The 16,821-nt window shown below is 45.3% G+C and overlaps 1 protein-coding gene and 1 long non-coding RNA gene across 4 annotated transcripts in view; one reads left to right on the top strand and one right to left on the bottom strand.

The window, feature by feature from the left end:
* LOC141058780 (neural-cadherin-like) overlaps positions 1-12,381 on the bottom strand; it is a 131,730-nt gene extending 119,349 nt beyond the window's left edge. Inside the window, exon 1 of one of the 3 annotated variants that reach the window (XM_073554996.1) lies at positions 12,236-12,381. The gene's annotated coding sequence lies outside the window, so the exon portion shown is untranslated. Of the gene's footprint in view, positions 1-7,647; positions 7,898-11,241; positions 11,700-12,235 lie in introns of those variants that run through there. The other 2 variants (XM_073554995.1, XM_073554997.1) reach the window with 2 other exon arrangements.
* Positions 11,232-15,854, top strand: LOC141058782 (uncharacterized). Its single transcript, XR_012222295.1, has 2 exons — positions 11,232-11,344; positions 15,305-15,854. It is a non-coding gene; the product is annotated as an uncharacterized lncRNA (long non-coding RNA).
* The last annotated feature ends 967 nt before the right edge of the window (positions 15,855-16,821 follow it).

Genomic DNA, 16,821 nt, shown 5'->3' with positions numbered 1-16,821 from the left:
ACTGATCCTGAGTTACATCCTGTATTATACTCCAGAGCTGCACTCACTATTCTGCTGGTGCAGTCACTGTGTACATACAGTCATGGCCAAAAGTTTAGAGAATGACACAAATATTAATTTTTACAAAGTCTACTGCTTCATTTTTTCTAATGGCAATTTGCATATACTCCAGAATGTTATAAAGAGTGATCAGCTTAACAGCAATTACTTGCAAAGTCAATATTTGCCTAGAAAATGAACTTTATCCCCCAAAACACATTTCAACATCATTGCAGCCCTGCCTTAAAAGGACCAGCTAACATCGTTTCAGTGATTGCTCCATTAACACAGGTGTGGGTGTTGATGAGGACAGGGCTGGAGATCAATCTGTCATGATTAAGTAAGAATGACACCACTGGACACTTTAAAAGGAGGCTGGTGCTTGGCATCATTGTTTCTCTTCTGTTAACCATGGTTATCTCTAAAGAAACACGTGCAGTCATCATTGCACTGCACAAAAATGGCCTAACAGGGAAGAGTATCGCAGCTAGAAAGATTGCACCTCAGTCAACAATCTATCGCATCATCAAGAACTTCAAGGAGAGAGGTTCCCTTGTTGCCAAAAAGGCTCCAGGGCGCCCAAGAAAGACCAGCAAGCGCCAGGACCGTCTCTTAAAAGTGTTTCAGCTGTGGGATCGGGCTACCAGCAGTGCAGAGCTTGCTCAGGAATGGCAGCAGGCAGGTGTGAGTGCATCTGCACGCACTGTGAGGCGGAGACTCTTGGAGCAAGGCCTGGTCTCAAGGAGGGCAGCAAAGAAGCCACTTCTCTCCAGAAAAAACATCATGGACAGACTGATATTCTGCAAGAGGTACAGGGAGTGGACTGCTGAGGACTGGGGTAAAGTCATTTTCTCTGATGAATCCCCTTTTCGATTGTTTGGGACATCTGGAAAACGGCTTATTCGGAGAAGACCAGGTGAGCGCTACCACCCAGTCTTGTCTCATGCCAACTGTCAAGCATCCTGAAACCATTCATGTGTGGGGTTGCTTCTCAGCCAAGGGAATGGGCTCTCTCTCAGTCTTGCCTAAAAACACAGCCATGAATAAAGAATGGTACCAGAATGTCCTCCAAGAGCAACTTCTCCCAACCGTCCAAGAGCAGTTTGGCGATCAACAATGCCTTTTTCAACATGATGGAGCACCTTGCCATAAAGCAAAGGTGATAACTAAATGGCTCAGGGAACAAAACATAGAGATTTTGGGACCATGGCCTGGAAACTCCCCAGATCTTAATCCCATTGAGAACTTGTGGTCAATCAAGAGACGGGTGGACAAACAAAAACCTTCAAATTCAGACAAAATAAAAGCATTGATTTTGCAAGAATGGACTGCTATCAGTCAGGATTTGATGCAGAAGTTGATTGAGAGCATGCCAGGGAGAATTGCAGAGGTCCTGAAGAAGAAGGGTCAACACTGCAAATATTGACTTGCTGCATTAACTCATTCTAACTGTCAATATAACCTTCTGTTACTCATAATATGATTGCAATTATATTTCTGTATGTGATAAAAACATCTGACAAACACACATAAAAACCAGAGGCCAGCAGATCATGTGAAAATATAATATTTGTGCCATTCTCTAAACTTTTGGCCATGACTGTATATTACATTACTGATCCTGAGTTACCTCCTGTATTATACCCCAGAGCTGCACTCACTATTCTGCTGGTGCAGTCACTGTGTACATACATTACATTACTGATCCTGAGTTACATCCTGTATTATACCCTAGAGCTGCGCTCACTATTCTGCTGGTGCAGTCACTGTGTACATACATTACTGATCCTGAGTTACATCTTGTATAATACCCCAAAGCTGCACTCACTATTCTGCTGGTGCAGTCACTGTGTACATACATTACTGATCCTGAGTTACATCCTGTATTATACTCCAGAGCTGCACTCACTATTCTGCTGGTGCAGTCACTGTGTACATACATGACATTCCTGATCCTGAATTACCTCCTGTATTATACTCCAGAGCTGCAATCACTATTCTGCTGGTGCAGTCACTGTGTACATACATTACATTATTTAACCTGTACGGATCCTGATTTATATCCTGTATTATACTCCAGAGCTGCACTCACTATTCTCCTGGTGCACTCATTGTGAACATACATTACTGATCCTGAGTTACATCCTGTATTATACTCCAGAGCTGCACTCACTGTTCTGCTGGTGCAGTCACTGTGTATTGTTGTGTTCAAAAGTTTACATACACCAGCAACATTTTTGCTTTCTTGGTCTTTTTGCAGAGAACATGAATGATAACACCAAAACTTTTTCTTGTCCCATGGTTAGTGGTTGGGTGCAGGCTTTGACTGGCCCATAGGTTAAAAGGGCAATCCCCCGGTGGGCCATTGTGCAAATCTGGACCCCCAACCTTACTGTATGGGCAGTACTAGTCATAATTCACTCTGTACAGAAAAAAACAGCATCTCATTCATTAAACGACCCAGTTTATTATTATATAGAGGTATAGGTATATTTGGAACCAGGGTCATGTAATATTTGTTTGCAGGTGAAAAGTGGGTCCCCAAAGTCAATGGTACTGGTGGGCCCTTGGCACCTCAGTCTGACATTGGTTGGGTGAAGCCATTTATTGTCAAACTACTGTGTTTTCTCTTTTTAAATCATAATGACAACCCAAAACATCCAAATGACCCTGATGAAAAGTTCACATACCCCATATCTTAATACCGTGTACTGCCCCCTCTAACATCAATGACAGTATGAAGTCTTTTGTGGTAGTTGTGGATGAGGTTCTTTATTTTCTCAGATGGTAAAGCTGCCCATTTTTCTTGGCAAAATGCCTCCAGTTCCTGTAGATTCCTGAGCTGTCTAATATGAACTGCGCGCTTGAGATCTCCCCAGATGGCTCAATGATATTGAGGTCAGGAGACTGAAATGGCCACTCCAGAACCTTCACTTTGTACTGCGCTAGCCAATGACAGGTCGACTTGGCCTTGTGCTTTGCATCGTTGTCATGTTGGAACGTCCAAGTGCGACCCATGTGCAGCTTCTGGGCTGTTTGCAAATTTTTTCTCCAATATTTGTTGATAACGTGCTGCATTCATCTTTCCTTCACCTTTGACCAAGTTTCCTGTGCCTTTGTAGCTCACACATCCCCAAAACATCTGCGATCCACCTCTGTGCTTTACAGTAGGAATGGTGTTCCTTTCATCATAGGCCTTGTTGACTTCTCTGCAAATGTAACATTTGTGGTTGTGGCCAACAAGTTCAATTTTGGTCTCATCACTCCAAATTACCTTGTTCCTGAAGTTTTGAGGCTTGTCTCTGTGCTGTTCTGCTATTGTAGGCGAGATACTTTGTGGCATTTGCGTAGTAATGGCTTTCTTCTGGCGACTCGACCATGCAGCCCATTTTTCTTCAAATGCCTCCTTATTGTGCATCTTGAAACAGCCACACCGCTAGTTGTTAGAGAGTCCAGTATTTCAGCTGATGTTATTTGTGGGTTTTTCTTTGCAACCCAAACAATTTTCCTGGCAGTTATGGATGACATTTTTGTTGGTCTATCTGACCGTGGTTTTGTATTTATCAGAGCCCCTGATTTTCCATTTGTTAATTACAGTGTGAACACTGCTGACTTTCATTTTCAATTCCTTGGATTTCTTTTTGTATCCCTTTCCTGTTTTATACAGTTCAACTACCTTTTCCCGTATATCCGTTGACAATTCTTTTGTTTTCCCCATGACTCACAATCCTGAAACATCAGTGGCTGGATGAAAGATGCAAGAGTCTGTCTGGATCCCAGAAACTCACTCAGCTTTTATGTGCACACACTTATTGCAAGCAAACAGGGCACAGGTGAGGATGTTACCTTTAGTAGCCTTTCAAACACATTTGTGTCAACTTCTGTGCGTGTTATCAGGCCAAAATCACCAGGGTATGTAAACTTTGGATCAGGGTCATTTGGATGTTTTGGGTTGTCATTATGATTTCAAAAGAGAAAACACAGTACTTCAACAATAAATGGCTTCACCCAAATTCTGCCAGGGTATGTAAACTTTTGAGCACAACTGTAGATACACATTGCATGTACTCTATTGGTTATGCACACTGACAAGTTTTCTGACCGTTATTCCAAGGTTCCAGCAGAACTGAGCACCCGGCTCTGCAGTACAATCATCACTAACCAATGCAAGATATTTACATAGCGACAACTGTATGTAGATAATTCTTTATATAAACTGCAGCATTCTGCTCTGGGCTGAATTCACATCTGAATACTGGACACGAGCTCTCGAAGGCCTTTAGCTCAGTGGTTAGTAGATTCAGTAGATTCACGATTTCCATGAACCTACTCCTCAGTTCTCCTGACTTAGGGATGTGAGAATATGAGCAACACTCGGGCAGGGAATGATGCAGATGATCGCATCCTCTGTGCAGAGTCCTCATACATTGTATAAATAATGTATACCTGATGAATGGACCGTACATAAGATGCCGCACAGTAGGTAGAAAGAGTGACAATGCTGCCAAAACTTTTCATTTAACAGTTATAATAAAGAAGTTTTCTACTCTTAGAGAACACATTTATTGGTAACTTTTAACCCTTTGTAATTGCATTACTTATACACTAGTGTCATCCAGAGCTGTATTTATAATTCTGCTGGTATTATTTTACATTTTCCTGCTTTGTGTAACTAATCTTACATGTCAATATGATGCCCATGTCATTTGATAGGCGGTGTGGCACAGGATATTGCTTATTGATTGTAATATTTGTGTGCCTTCTGACTCTACAGCTAACACATGGGGAAAGCAGTGGCACACATGGGGGTCCCAGGTTCAACATAATGTATAAGATCGGAACACCCCTCTGTTAAAGGGACAGTTTTATAAGCAACATGTATTACCTAGCCACAGGATGAATGGGAACTGTATGGTTGCCGGGGGTCCCCCACCAATTGATGTATGACTGAAGCGGTAGTGGCCATGTACAACCACCACTAGCTAGGGTTGTACTTGCTCACTTATGCACCATTCACACACGGGACTTTGGGCCAAATCAATTATATATTTTCCATAAATGGGTGTCAAACTCCTTGTCCTCTGTTACATGCTTACCTGGTGAGGTGGATTCTCCAAGCTGCAGGTCAAGGCTGGCAGCACGGACAGAAGGTGTTGATGCTGCAGAGGTGGCGTTGCCTGACAACAAGTGAAACAGTGAGGACCTGTAAAGCTGGATGTGCAGGACAGCGGGTGATCGGCTGAGCTAGAAGTACTAGGTACAAGCAGCAGAGCCTTTAGAATATCATCAAAAAGTTAATTTATTTCAGTTCTTCAATGCAAAAAGTGACTCTCCTATATTCTATAGAGCCATTACACGCAGAGTGATCTATGTCACAGGTTTATTTCTGGTAATGTTGATGATTATGGCTTACAGCCAATTAAAACCCATAAGTCATTATCGCAGTAAATTAGAATAATAAACAATAAACACCTGTACAGGCTTCCTAAGTGTTTATAAAGGCCCATTAGTCTGTTTTAGTAGCTCCACAATCATGGGGAAGACTGCTGACCTGATGGATGTCCAGAAGGCAGTCACTGACACACTCCATAAGGAGGGGAAGCCACAAAGGTAATTGCTAAAGAAGCCGGCTGTTTACACAGTGCTGTATCCAAGCATATTAATGGAAAGTGGGGTGGAAGAAAAAAGTGTGGTAGAAAAAGGTGCACAAGCAACCGGGATAACCGCAGCCTGGAAAGGATTGTTAAGAAAAGGACATTAAAAAATGTGGGGGACATTCACAAGGAGTGGAATGCTGCTGGAGTCATTACTTCAAGAGCCACCACACACAGAACACAGACATATCCAGGACATGGGCTACAAGTGTCACATTCCTTGTGTCAGCCACTCATGACCAATAGATAACGCCAGAAGCATCTTACCCAGGCCAAGGAGAAATAACTGGACTGTTGTCAGTGGTCCAAGGTGTTGTTTTTAGATTAAAGTAAATTTTGCATTTCATTCGGGAATCAAGGTCCCAGAGTCTGGGGGAAGAGCGGAGAGGCCACAATCCAAGCTGCTGGAGGTCTAGTGTGAAGTCTCCACAATCAGTGATGGTTTGGGGAGCCATGTCATCTGCTGGTGTAGGTCCACTGTGTTTTATCAAGACCAAAGTCAGCGCAGCCGTCCACCAGGACATTTTAGAGCTCTTCATGCTCCCCTCTGCTGACAAGCTTTATGGAGATGGAAATGTAATTCTCCAGCAGGACTTGGCCCCTGTCCACACTGCCAAAAGTACCAATACCTGGTGTACACACAACAGTATCACTGGGCTTGATTGGCAGCAAACTCGCCTGACCTTAACCCCATAGAGAATCTATGGAGTATTGTCAAGAGGAAGATGAGAGACACCAGACCCAACAATGCAGATGAGCTGAAGGCTGCTATCAAAGCAACCTGGGCTTCCATAACCCCCAGCAGTGCCACAGGCTGATCATAGAATGGTAGAGTTGGAAGGGACCTCCTGGGTCATTTGGTCCAACCCCCTGCTCCATGCCACGCTGCATTGATGCAGTAATTGATTCCAAAGGAGCCCGACCAAGTATTGAGTGCATTTACTGATCATACATTTCAGGAGGACAACATTTCAGATTTTACAATCATTTTCCAGCTGGTGTTATAAAGTATTCTAATTTTCTGAGATAATGACTTCTGTGTTTTCATTGGCTGTAAGCCATAATCATCAACATTACCAGAAATAAACCCGTGACATAGATCACTCTGTGTGTAATGACTCTATAGAATAGAGGAGAGTCACTTTTTGTATTGAATAACTGAAATAAATTCACTTTGTGATGATATTCTAAGTTTGGTAGAAGCTCCTGTAACTGCTGTTGAGCCAGAAACCCACTTAATTTGTAAATAGGAGGGGGATCTGAGCAGTCCGGACCCCCACCTATCGGGCATTTCACGTCAGTGCTCCATAATTGTGAACTAATGTTTACTTTTCAACCAGAAGGCAACGGAAAGTTACAAACAATAATTTGCAAATTATAATGTTCTGAGTTTTCTCCCGGGAACGCCGTGCAGATTTCTCTTTTGAAACTTGCGGAAGAATGATTGTGGCTTTCCCCATAGACATCAACACATATTGATGAGGAAACACAAGCCAGCTGTAATTGTAGAGATCCCAGCACACACCTAGGAAGCAATTACTCTTATCCCAATTCAACAGTCAATACATCACTGATGCACCTTATTCAGAGTACGGTACGTTCTGGGCTGAATGTGGGGCGAGTACAGGAAGAGATCTGCACCATCTGAGCAGAGAATCCAGGCGGGGACAGAAGACGTTGGTCAGTCTCATTTGTGGAGTATATTCAGAATCATGCTTGACAACTTTTTCACATGGACATCAGTGAGATGCCGGAGGGAATTTATGGGATTTATGCCCAGCCCATGTATATAGGATATGTCCCAAATTAGAGTATTTAGCATAAAAATCACATGCTGGTGCTCAAACCTCTGCCCACCGTTATGCCCAGTATGGTTTTAAAGTATTATGGCCATTGGCCATCTTGGATGGGTGAAACGTCGGATACTTGCAGCCAGTGAAAAAAAATATATTACCTTGTCTGCAAAATCCCAAAATGAATACTTATACAGGCCCCCTATAAAAACTGCTCTCTTCCTCCCCAAAAAAAACAGCTGTCAAAATTAAAAGACCTCCTTAATAATAAAGGCCAGATCACAGACTCCAGATGAGGCACCTTTCCCTATTTATAGACACCATATTAGGCATACAACGATTTTCAGACCCCAGACAACACACCCACCCTCTCCGCCATTTACAGATCCCAGACCCCACATCCACCCTCTCCGCCATTTACAGACCCCAGACAACACACCCACTCTCTGCCCCATTTACAGACCCCAGACAACACATCCACCCTCTCCGCCATTTACAGACCCCAGACAACACACCCACTCCCTGCCCCATTTACAGATCCCAGACCACACATCCACCCTCTCCGCCATTTACAGACCCCAGACAACACACCCACTCCCTGCCCCATTTACAGATCCCAGACCACACATCCACCCTCTCCACCATTTACAGACCCCAGACAACACACCCACTCCCTGCCCCATTTACAGACCCCAGACAACACACCCACCCTCTCCGCCATTTACAGACCCCAGACAACACACCCACCCTCTCCGCCATTTACAGACCCCAGACAACACACCCACCCTCTCCGCCATTTACAAATCCCAGACCCCACATCCACACTCTCCGCCATTTACAGACCCCAGACAACACACCCACTCTCTGCCCCATTTACAGACCCCAGACAACACATCCACCCTCTCCGCCATTTACAGACCCCAGACAACACACCCACTCTCTGCCCCATTTACAGACCCCAGACAACACATCCACCCTCTCCGCCATTTACAGACCCCAGACAACACACCCACTCCCTGCCCCATTTACAGATCCCAGACCACACATCCACCCTCTCCGCCATTTACAGACCCCAGACAACACACCCACCCTCTCCGCCATTTACAGACCCCAGACAACACACCCACCCTCTCCGCCATTTACAGACCCCAGACAACACACCCACCCTCTCCGCCATTTACAGACCCGACAACACACCCACTCCCTGCCCCATTTACAGACCCCAGACAACACACCCACTCCCTGCCCCATTTACAGATCCCAGACCACACATCCACCCTCTCCGCCATTTACAGACCCCAGACAACACACCCACTCCCTGCCCCATTTACAGATCCCAGACCACACATCCACCCTCTCCGCCATTTACAGACCCCAGACAACACACCCACTCTCTGCCCCATTTACAGACCCCAGACAACACACCCACCCTCTCCGCCATTTACAGACCCCAGACAACACACCCACCCTCTCCGCCATTTACAGATCCCAGACCCCACATCCACCCTCTCCGCCATTTACAGACCCCAGACAACACACCCACTCCCTGCCCCATTTACAGATCCCAGACCACACATCCACCCTCTCCACCATTTACAGACCCCAGACAACACACCCACCCTCTCCGCCATTTACAGACCCCAGACAACACACCCACCCTCTCCGCCATTTACAGACCCCAGACAACACACCCACCCTCTCCGCCATTTACAGACCCCAGACAACACACCCACAATCTCCGCCATTTACAGACCCCAGACAACACACCCACAATCTCCGCCATTTACAGACCCCAGACAACACACCCACCCTCTCCGCCATTTACAGACCCCAGACAACACACCCACCCTCTCCGCCATTTACAGACCCCAGACAACACACCCACTCCCTGCCCCATTTACAGATCCCAGACCACACATCCACCCTCTCCGCCATTTACAGACCCCAGACAATACACCCACCCTCTCCGCCATTTATAGACCCCAGACCACACACCCACCCTCTCCGCCATTTACAGACCCCAGACAACACACCCACTCCCTGCCCCATTTACAGATCCCAGACCACACATCCACCCTCTCCGCCATTTACAGACCCCAGACAACACACCCACCCTCTCCGCCATTTACAGACCCCAGACAACACACCCACCCTCTCCGCCATTTACAGACCCCAGACAACACACCCACCCTCTCCGCCATTTACAGACCCCAGACAACACACCCACCCTCTCCGCCATTTACAGACCCCGGACAACACACCCAGTCCCTGCCCCATTTACAGATCCCAGACCACACATCCACCCTCTCCGCCATTTACAGACCCCAGACAACACACCCACTCTCTGCCCCATTTACAGACCCCAGATCACACATCCACCCTCTCCGCCATTTACAGACCCCAGACAACACACCCACTCTCTGCCCCATTTACAGACCCCAGACCACACATCCATCCTCTCCCCCATTTACAGATCCCAGACCACACATCCACTGACTGCTCACTTACAGACCCCAGACAACACACCCACTCCCTGTCCCATTTACAGACCCCAGACCATACATCCACCCTCTCCCCCATTTACAGACCCCAGACCACACATCCACCCTCTCCGCCATTTACAGACCCCAGACAACACACCCACTCCCTGCCCCATTTACAGATTCCAGACCCCACATCCACGCTCTGTCCCATTTACAGATCCCAGACCGCTGGCCCTGTTTACAGACCTCAGACACACCTGTATACATTCCCCGGAGATTTGCCGACTCCTGGAGTATGTATGGTTATATTTGTTTCTGAGGAAAGCTGGATCATCTGTATGGCTGCAATTTCCAATAACACTGTCACACAGCTTTCCTTCACTACTGAATGGCAAATGTGGCAATATGAATACAGGAGATATAATACTACGTAACCAGATCTGCTGGGCGCAATTACACTCAGTGGTTATGTGCAGATTGCAACCACACTGTGTGAATTAAAAAAAAGACGCTGGTTTCAGGTTTTTCTGCGTTTTTGGTGCCAATACCTGATGAAGTTGAATCAGATTATTTTTTTATGCAGTAAACTTTAACAGCGACAAAAATGCAGCATAAACGTGGCAAACATTCTGCAAAACCTGCTTGTTTGACGTTGCTTCTTGACTGCCAAGAGAGCAGGTTTTGCCTGCGGGGAAAAAACTGCAACGTGTGAACATAGCCTTAAAAGCATCTATGGAACCTGACTGCACAACACCACGGAGCGCGCGGATCGGGAGGCAGCCACGCCTGAACCGCCACCAATATAAGATAAAGTGGGTGCTGACATGTCGACATTAGACACCAGCTAGACATTATTAGGGAGATTCACATGCGACAGCAGCGTCTCCCGATGTGGGCACAGGGCAGAGCGGCGCATCAGACACCTAAATGCGGCCTAAGGCTTTGTGCACACGTAGGTTTTTTGGTGTGCGGATTTTGTATTGAAAACCGCAGGTAATTCCGCAGGACAAAAGTAATGGATGAAGTATAAAACCGCAGCGTTTCTGCACCAAACAATTGACATGCTGCGGATTGTAAACAGCAGAAAAATCCGCAGCATGTGCACTGCGTTTTTTAATTTCCATAGGAAATAAAGGTACTGTACAACGCAGCAGAATCCGCCCCGTGTGCACATACCCTAAGGAGATGACTAGTCAGTGAAAACCTGAGGAAAAAACTAACAAAAAGGGACATGAGGTAATAATAGTGTGAACACGGCCTGTATCACCGCACCTGGGCCGGAGCATGAAGCTCGGCAGCTGCACCTGGGTCAGGAGGAGTCGCCTGCACTGCTGGCCACATGCAGCCGGCACACCATACAAGCCTCCAGCATCAGGTCAGTCATAAACACCTCCATATTCCATGGACTAAGACCATATACACACACGTGTCTTAAATCCAGGCCCCCATCCCTCCTCCCTCACTATATATGCCGTTACTCCTAACAACTAAGCAAGAAAGCCGCCATTTTGTCCATAGCAACCAATCATAACTCAGCTTTCATTATTCTACCGTAGGTTATAAAATGAGAGAAGTAATCTGACTGGTTACTATGTACAACTGCAGCTCTTTTTTTTTTCTGCCATTGCGTTTAATGTACATGAGCTTCCAATCACAGAACAGCTTTCATCCTGTCAGTCCAGTTTAGACATAAGACAAACGATCTGACTGGTCAACTGAGCAACTATGGTTTGTCTACCCCAGTGTTTACGCACAAGCAGCCAATCACAAAACAGCTTTCATCCTGTCATAAAACGATAGAAAATGTAAAAAGCGATCTAATTTGTTGTTATGAGAAGCCATTCATTGTCTGATATTTTGTTGTTTTTTTTTTAACACTCAACCAATCACCGGTTGGCTTTCATTCTGTCAGTCCAGGTTAGAAAATGAGAGGTGTGATCTGATTGGTTGCCATGGACAACTACACCTTTCGTTGCCCTAACATTTAGGAGCCATATAAGGAATGTTTCTGTAAGTAGAAGTCTCCGCACCTTGTCAGAACATTATTGTGGATATTTTGTGTATTATTCTCTGCCGTCAGGCAACGATTAACAGGAAGTCAGATGTGCGCCTGAAACTTTACCCTTTTTTTCCTGAATTGTCGCCGTCTTGACACGTTTTTCCTTCATTTTTATGTTTTTGATGTATTTTTTTTTAATTAATGGGGCTCTCCGCAGCATATATGGCCACATATACCCCCCCCCCAAACAGAAACCCGTACACCCACCTCCATGACTGACGCTGTGATTGTGATATTATGGTAATTGACCGCTGCTGACAATCGGCGGAACTGTGAAGGCTGCAGCCAATCAGCGGCTGATGATTAGCAGCAGTTGTCGCGTGACCGCCAGGAATCACCGCTGCTGACAATCAGCAGAACTGTGAAGGCTGCAGCCGATCAGCGGCTGATGATTAGCAGCAGTTGTCGCGTGACCGCCAGGAATCACCGCTGCTGACAATCAGCAGAACTGTGAAGGCTGCAGCCGATCAGCGGCTGATGATTAGCAGCAGTTGTCGCGTGACCGCCAGGAATCACCGCTGCTGACAATCGGCGGAACTGTGAAGGCTGCAGCCGATCAGCGGCTGATGATTAGCAGCAGTTGTCGCGTGACCGCCAGGAATCACCGTGCCGACATCGCAGGAACGGCACCAGGGAGGCGATTGCATGGTTTATTTTTTGTGTGGTGCTACGATAGTGGGTTTTTTTTTTTTTCTTGAAGTTTCCATTAAAAAAGGGATAAACCCAGGCACGATTATAGTAAAACACGTTGACGTCGTGCTTTAACGACTATGCAATAAAAAAACCGTGCTGGAAAAACCAGACTGTGACGTGTGCTGTCCGCTCAGTGTTTTATGGTGATTTGGGGGGAAGGCACCCTAGGGTCCTGCACACATGGGGCTAATCCTCGCGCTCACTTTTCAGGTGGAATTTCGTTACAAACTGCTTATACCACTGCCCTGTTTGTAAACCATGCGCACGGTTTTCCTCTTGTTAGCGACAGAATGTGTTTTTTTAGCCCTTTTCATTCTGATTGTGGCACAGAAAATGTTCACAATGCTGCAGCTTTCAGAACAGAAAGCCTAATGGAAGTGCATCTGGAAGGGAGCCTCAGGGTATGTGCACACGCTGAGGATTGTGCTGCGGATGTTGCGAAATCCGCAGGTAAAATGACCGGCGTTTTACGGATTTAGTGCAGATTTCCTGCGGATTCCTGTAATGGAGCAGGTGTAAAACACTGTGGAATCCGCACAAAGAATTGACATGCTGCCGAAATGCAGCGTTTTTTATTTTACATTGGATAGAATGGTACTGTACAACGCAGGAGAATCTGCTGCGGATCCGCACTAGAATCTGCAATGTGTGCACAGACCCTAAGGCTATGTGCACACACAGTTTTTTGGGTGTGCGGATTTTGGAGAGAAAACCGCAGGTAAATCCGCAGGACAAAAGTCCTGCGGTTTTACACCTCATAATGGATGAGGTGTAAAACTGCAGCGTTTCTGCACCAAACAATTGACATGCTGCGGATTGTAAACCGCAGCAAAACCGCGCTGGAAAATCCGCAGCATGTGCACTGCGTTTTTTAATTTCCATAGGAAATAAAGGTACTGTACAATGCAGCAGAATCTGCTGCGGACCCGCAGCTGCAGAAACGCTGCGGAACCGCAGCAGAATCCGCACCGTGTGCACATACCCTAAGGGTGTGTGCACACGGTGCAGATTCTGCTCCGGAATTTTCAGCGCAGATTTGTCTAAATCCGTAGGTCAAAAGACCTGCAGATTTTCTGCGGATTAGCCTGCGGTTTTCCCCTGCGGTTTGACACCTGTCATGGAGCAGGTGCCAAACCGCAGCGGAATTCGCACAAAGAAGTGACATGCTGCGGATTTAAATCCGCAGCAAATCCGTGCGGAAAATTCCATACCGTGGGCACTGCAGATTTCAATTTGCATTGACTTAAATGGATCCGCAGCAGAATCCGTAACGTGTGCACACACTCTATTGGTTCACACTTGGAAAATAGCAGTGACGCACTGCACTCTGCCGGTCATCTACAGGGTGGGCCATTTATACGGATACACCTAAATAAAATGGGAAAGGTTGGTGATATCAATTTCCTGTTTGTGGCACATTAGTATATGGGAGGGGGGGAAACTTTTCAAGATGGGTGGTGACCATGGTGGCCATTTTGAAGTCGACCATTTTTGATCCATCTTTATTTTTTTTTCAATGGGAAGAGGGTCATGTGGCCCATCAAACTTATTGAGAATTTCACAAGATAAACAATGATGTGCTTGGTTTTAACGTAACTTTATTCTTTCATGAGGTATTTACAAGTTTGTGACCACTTATAAAATGTGTTCAAAGTGCTGCCCATTGTGTTGGATTGTCAATGCAACCCTCTTCTCCCACTCTTCACACACTGATAGCAACACCGCAGAAGAAATGCTAGCACAGGCTTCCAGTATCCGTTGTTTCAGATGCTGCACATCTCGTGTCTTCACAGCATAGACAATTGCCTTCAGATGACCCCAAAGATAAGTGTAAGGGGGTCTGATTGGGAGACCTTGGTGACCATTCAACTGTCCCACGACGACAAATCCACTTTCCATGAAACTGTTCATGTAGGAATGCTTGGACCTGACATACTGTATAGAGGACTATTGGGACTGCATTATACTCTATGGAGGACTATTGGGACTGCATTATACTCTATGGAGGACTATTGGGACTGCATTATACTCTATGGAGGACTATTGGGACTGCATTATACTCTATGGAGGACTATTGGGACTGTGTTATACTGTATGGAGCACAATGAGGAATGCAGTATGCTATATGGAGAACTATTGGGAGTGCACTCCCCTTGCGAAAGCATAACAGCAAAATGCACATTAGACACTGGTGGCTGTATGTGGGGTCCCTTCACCTCAATATGGGTAAGCGTCATACTACCTTTATATTATGGACTGATTAAGCTTTTTTTTCCCTAGTCTTCCAATGTTATACTGTATGATATACATCTAGACAGACTGATTATTTTTCTCACTATGCTGTCTTAATAGTCTGTACTATGATTTATGGTATCATGCTAATTCTTACATGAAGTCTTTTGAGCGCCCCTCCAGATCAACTTCATTCTCTACTAATATAGGGCCCGAGTGGGCACGTTTAGCATTGAGTTGTTGCTCCCACAATCGAAGTCTTTGTCTCTGTTTGGCCTTTAAAATTACATGTTGAGAAAGACTTGAATCAAGCCTACGTGGGCACTGTGCAATAAACTTTTTACTTTGTAGTGTTCCATTGAGACTCTGGCCTCCGGAGGAGCTCTCTCTCCAAATCACGGTGAAACTGCTTTACAAGATGGAAGCACTTGAGATGATGACGAGGTTCCCACGAACACTCAGTGTCCGAGTAGCCTTTCCATTTTACCAGATACAGCTCCTCATCCTGAACTCTCTTGTAGTCGCATAGATATTCCACCTCAAAAGTTAATTTTTACGGTTCACTTCCAGAGCTTTACAACATTTGTGCTCAATCCGACAAAGCTCCTGCAGATGAGACTCAGAGGTGAAACATTGCACCGAACTTCCTCCGGCAGCGGTCACCGCCCAGCAGCTCCTCTTGCAGCCAATGCTAATGCTTACCTGAATCATGGAAGTTCATTGACATTCCCTGCTTTGTCTGATGTAGACTACCTTGCTACCCTTTACTTTTTGTGAAAACCCCCTCCCACTTTTATTTACTTGATTTTATCCCCTTTGAATCCTCTTAAATGTCCCATTTACTCTCTGGTTCATGTCTTTTTTTTACATTTAATCCTTAATAAAAAATATATATATTTTATGCTCTTTTGAATGGTGTTTTTCTGGGTATTTTGTACCCTGAGTTTGGTTGTGTAAGGAGAGCTATGGGCAGGTGCATATGGAGGCCTATAGGGAGTGCATTATACTACATGTAGAACTTTGAGGAATCTGTTATACTATATGGTGGACTATTGGGAGTGCATTATACTACATGGAGGACTATGGGAACTGCATGTACACGAAGGACTATGGGAGATCAATATACTGTATGAAGAACTATAGAAAGTGCATTATACTGTATGGGATACAATTGGGAGTGCAGTATACTATATGTAGTGCTTTATACTATATGGAGGATTATTGGGCACAGTATACTATATGGAGGACTATGGGTAGTACATTATACTGTATTGAGGACTATAGAGAGGGCATTATACTGTATGGAGGACTATAGAGAGGGCATTATACTGTATGGAGGACTATGGGGAGGGCATTATACTGTATTGAGGACTATGAGAACTGCATTATACTATATGGAGGACTATGGGGGGTGCATTATAATATATGGAGGACTATGGGAAGTGTATTATACTGTATTGAGTACAATGGGAACTGCATTATACTGTATGAAGGACTATGGCTAATGCATCATACTGTATGGAGAATTATGGGGCGTGCATATGGAGGACTATATGGAGTACATTATACTATATGGAGGACTATGGGGAGTGCATTATACGTCATGTAGGACTATGGGAACTGAGTGTACATGGACAACTATGGGAGATCATACTGTATGAAGGACTATGAAAAGTGCATTATACTATATGGAGGACTATGGGGAGTGCAGTATGTTATATGGAGGCCTATGGGGCCCATTATACTATATGGTGGGCTATGTGGGGACTATTATAATGTATGGGGGCTATGTTTGGGTCATTATAACGTTTGGAGGGCTATGTGGGGGCCATAATACTGTATGCAAGAAATGTATACAGTGTGAAGGT

Source organism: Dendrobates tinctorius, unplaced genomic scaffold (genome assembly GCF_039654945.1).
Source record: "Dendrobates tinctorius isolate UK_male_01 unplaced genomic scaffold, ASM3965494v1 ptg000214l, whole genome shotgun sequence".
NCBI lineage: Eukaryota > Metazoa > Chordata > Amphibia > Anura > Dendrobatidae > Dendrobates > Dendrobates tinctorius.
The sequence above is the reverse complement of the archived record's forward strand: the minus strand, read 5'-3'. Positions and strand labels throughout refer to the sequence as shown.